At 35.7% G+C, this 4,917-nt stretch overlaps 1 pseudogene; it reads left to right on the top strand.

The window, feature by feature from the left end:
- The first annotated feature begins 775 nt into the window (after positions 1–775).
- LOC102858443 lies at positions 776–1,227 on the top strand (annotated as a pseudogene).
- The last annotated feature ends 3,690 nt before the right edge of the window (positions 1,228–4,917 follow it).

Below are 4,917 nucleotides of genomic sequence, written 5' to 3'. Positions count from 1 at the left end.
TGGACTAGTAACCAATAAGTCAGAAGTTCAAATCCACCAGCTATTCTCTGTGACAAAGATGAGCAGTCTCCTTTTGTAAAGATTCTCAACAGTAGTAAACTGATGGCCAATCTTTATAAGATAGAACCAACAGAAGAGCAGTGTGTTTGGGGTTTGGTAGGTCATCTGATAGAGTATTTAGCAATTAGATTTGTGATTGAGCATGCATTGCTGGAGCATTGTGGGCATTTCTCTAACACTAAGAGAGGTTTCGGGTATGAGCTGAAAGGGTAGATTATAAGAATGTTGGGATGGACAAAGCTCCTGCATATGAAGAATTGTTGTACCACTTTCTGTATGGGTACTATGAGCTTTAGTGCAGATACAATTTGAGGGGAACTAAATGTCCAACTCCTGAAATAAGTTGGAATATTAAAAGTGTTCAAAACTGGTTACAAAAAAACCCCAAACTGGTTACAGCTAGTGGCAGCACTCTGACATTAACATTGCAGTGTAATGAGTTATTTGATGTGGATATTCTAAGCCACGGCCTTTGTAACTTTAACTATGCAAATGTGAACTGTTCGTAGCCCACCAAGGGATAGTTTGCTAATAATGTTAATTATTAGCTTATAGGGTGGGACCGCACAAATAGGGTATGTAAAGTGTTGGTCAGTTTTATCATCTTGCCATGCTTAAATTGAGCCAATCCTAGAGGCAAAAATACAGAAATCTCGGTAACATTTAGAAAGAAATGCTGATGGAATGGTGCCACCATCAGCCAGTGTGGATCGACATGTCCACGTTTTATTCTAATCATTGCAACACATACCTCATTCATGGCTTGCTATCTGTGAGAAAGATACATTGCAGTGGCAGGAAACACAAAGAGAATGTGAAAGACTGCTATGAATACTGGAGCAGGCTCAGAGCCTGATTGACAAAATATCTGCATTTCAACAATCTCCTACTCCATTCTCTGCTCCTCCTTCATCAGGTGTCATGATCCCACCTCCACCCAGCCTCCCAGGCCTTCCTCACTCTGGTATGATACCAGCACCCCATATTGGGGGGCCCTCATATGATGCCATTGATGGGTCATCCTCCTTCTGGGATGATGCCAGTGGAACCTGCTCCTGGAATGACACCACTCATGGGAGGCCACATAGCAATGATGCCTGGGCTGAGGCCTCTTGCCAGTCCCCATTGGTGCCCACACATTCAGGAATGGCTCAGTCAGACATATAAGGACAGAGTGCAGCATCTTTGTATCAGTTTTCTATTACTTATTCTTCTATGGGCTTTCTATTGTCATCCCTTTCAGGGCAGTCAACAGTGATAGCCAGGCACCATCTAATTCTTCTGGTCTTAGGCTTATGGAGATTGAGGTTTACCTGAGCTATGTGTGACCACTGTGATGATTTATCACACCCAGTAAGGAAGCCATGAACCTTGGGAAACACAGTTGGTGGTAGAATGATCATAAAGGGTTAAGAGAGTGGCACATGGGGGCATGTCTGACCTCCTACGAATCGACTTTAGAGTAGTGTTGCTTTTGATTGGGAGCATTTATTTTCATGAAGTTAGTGGAGATCTGATGTCCTCCCCATGCCCATACTGTTTTAATATTATTAGGCAAGTGATCCCACAATCAAATATAAATAAAGAAAAGACAACCCAATATGAGTAAAGATCTGCAGAAACAACCACTACATACGAAAATTCACGAAGACTAACAGATTTACAGCCACATAAGAAGGAAGCACTCTATTTGAAATAAAGTTTTAAAAAAATAAATCAATCATAAACAACAAAAAACCATTAAAAATATATGTGGAAATACTATAAATTAAACTGAAATATTAAAAAATTAAAGCACTAATTAATAAAAATGTGAAAATATCTTCATGAGCTAGTTACAGCTATGTAAAGTAATGAAGTGCAGCGACATCATCCATTTGCCTTTCTTGCATTTTCTTTATTCATTCTCACTGAGATTTGGGCCAGGCTATGAATTTTCTAGGATTTGTGGGAAATGTACGTCTATAAATACAGAAAGCACGATGAATTCCAAGTAGAATATATAAAGCAAACTCATGCTTAGGTATATTTGTCAAAAACTGCAGACTATCAAAGAGAGAGGCATGATATTAAAAGAACCCTTTCCAAAATAGGAATGATTACCTGTACAGAAAAGAAAATGTGATTGATAGCAAACTACTAAATAGTAAAATCAAAGCTATAAAAGAGTGTTTAAAGTAGATAAATAGCAACTTGAAGTTGTGTACTCTGAAAACTTTGTCAATAATGAGGGTAAGATAAATATATTTGAAAGCCAAGATAAATTGTGAGATTTTAGCACCAATAACTTGTACTAAAAGGGAATTTTTAAAGGATTTTTTTTCCAGGAAGAAGTGAAATTATTGTGGAAAAACAGTACTAATACATAAAATAATAAAAACAATAATAAAAGTATAAACCCAAGAACCAACTATTCAAAATACTAGCAACAATAATAAATAGAATTATAATGTGAGTAAATGCTAGCATTTAATTTAGGAAGAAAGCACATAAAACTAGCATGTTCCAAGGTCTTTGCATTGTTTGTTCAGGGTTACAATATCATTTCCCTTGAATCTTTGTTATATTAAATATACATGATAAAACTTCAAAGGTGAATAGAAATATGATTCACAATCTAGAGAAAACAAAGGGAGGGGAAATGGGAAGGAAGAAAGTGTAACCAAAATTGGAGGAAGATAAAAAATTAAAAAGCAGAGTAAATAGAAATAAAAATATAGTGAAAATAAGACCTAACATATACTAAATAAGTACAAAGGTGCTAAAGTTGCCACTTAAAAACAGAGATTACCAAACTGCATAAAATCGACAAAATCACAGAGTTGCACAATTTGGAGGGCATAAAGAAAATGGAAAAGATCCTGTGGTGACCTGAAAGACAGGAAAATGGTGAGCATAGTCCAATAGTGATTAATTTTATAAAACATAGTGAGTGGGAATGATTGTATGAAATCAAATGTGAATGAAGAATAGTGTGAAACTAAGTATATGAATTTTGAAAACAAACCAATATAAAATAAAAATTTAAAAGAAAATAAAAACAACAATAATAAGCTCTGCGCTCTTGACTGAGGACGTTCCAAATACATAAGGTACAGAAAACAGAACACTAAAGTATGAGGAAAAAAATATAATATATATACTAAACACTAACCAAAAAAAGTCCACAAAGAATCCTGGAGTAATTATATTCATATTTGACCCAATACATCTTAAAGTTCAAAAACATTTTAAGTTAGACATAAAGAATGGCACTGTATAAGTTGAAAAAGTTCAGTATCGTGTGAAGGTAATGTAACTCTAAACTGGCCTGAACAATTAATGACATAGAACTGTGCATGTGAAGATTGAAGAAATAGTATATTTACCATTACCATATATTTTCTCATCCTTGCACACCTGGGCTTTGTGCCAAATACAATCACTGAACATACAGTTGAGCCATTATTAATGCCATAAGACCCTCATCTGGAACCCCACACTATCATGTTGCCACAGGCCTCAGCTTGGGTCTGAGAAAGCTGTTCTATACCATAATATTTGTTCACCTTATTGTATTTATGGTTTGCTGAGGTACAACATTTATCTGTCACTTCCTTGTATAGGGAGAATTACTATTAATTATTTTATTGTGTGTGTGTGTGTATAAATGTATATCTGTCTATCTATCTATACATACACTCACACACACACTTTTTTTTTTATGGTTTGCTCCTATTAGTACAGCCTCTCTTTGTCAGTTCTTATTAGTACTGCACTTGTTTGTCAGTTTACTATACTAAGGTAACTTGTGCGTTCCTGTGATGCTGGAAGCTATGCACCAGTGTTTCAAATGCCAGAAGGGTTATCCAATAAAAGTCTACAAGTATCAAAATACAACAATATGTCTATCCCACCTGAATTTAAAAATCATGTCAAGAATAAGTTTGAGGCATTGAACACTAATGATCGAAAACCACATTAGTTTGGGGGTGACATCAAAGATATTATCCAGGAAGAGAGCCTTTTACAAAGGCTGAAGAGGAAGAAAAGCCCAAAATAGATGTCAGAAAAGACTCTGGAAATTGCACCAGAGTGATGAGAAGCCGTAACAAAGGGAATAAATGTTTGAACTCAAAGAAATGAATATAAAATTTTAAATGGCAACTGAAGGAAACAAAGCAAAATATTTTAACAGAATTTACAAAGAGCTGGAGTTGGAGAATAAAGAGGGAAGAATTTGCTCAGCATTTCTGAAGTTGAAAGAACTGAAAAATTCTAGTGACTAGTTGCAATACTGAAAGATACTATGGGCGTATTTTGAATGACTTAGGAATCATCAAAAGAAGATGAAAGGTAGATGAAAGATAGAGCCATTGTACCAAATACAGCTGATTGACACAGAAAAATTTCAGGAAGTACCATATGAACTAGAGCTAATGGTAATGAAGGAAGAAGTTCAAGCTGCACTGAAGGCATTGGCAAGACCGATTGACATGTTTCAACTACTGTATGCAGCTCTCGACATGTTCACCAGTCTATGCCAGGAAATTTGAAGGATAGCTGTCTGACCAATTGAGTGGAAGAGATCCTTATTTGTTCCCATTCCTATGAAAGGTAACCCAAAATAATATGGATATTAACAAACTATATCATTAATATTACATCCAAGCAAAATATTACTGACAATCATAAAAAATGATTAGAATAATAGATTAACAGAGAATTGCCAGAGTTTCAAACTAGGTGTAGAAGAAGCCCTGGCACCATGGAAATCATTACTGATGTCAGATGAATCTTGGCTGAAAACAGAGAACACCAGAAGAATGTCTATTTGTGTTTCATTGACTATACAAAAGAATTTGACTGTGTGTGAAT

The sequence above is a fragment of the Elephantulus edwardii genome, unplaced genomic scaffold (genome assembly GCF_000299155.1).
Source record: "Elephantulus edwardii isolate Elephantulus edwardi_28Jun2011 unplaced genomic scaffold, EleEdw1.0 scaffold00260, whole genome shotgun sequence".
Taxonomy (NCBI): domain Eukaryota; kingdom Metazoa; phylum Chordata; class Mammalia; order Macroscelidea; family Macroscelididae; genus Elephantulus; species Elephantulus edwardii.
Note: the sequence above shows the minus strand (reverse complement) of the source record. Positions and strands in the feature narration are given on the sequence as shown.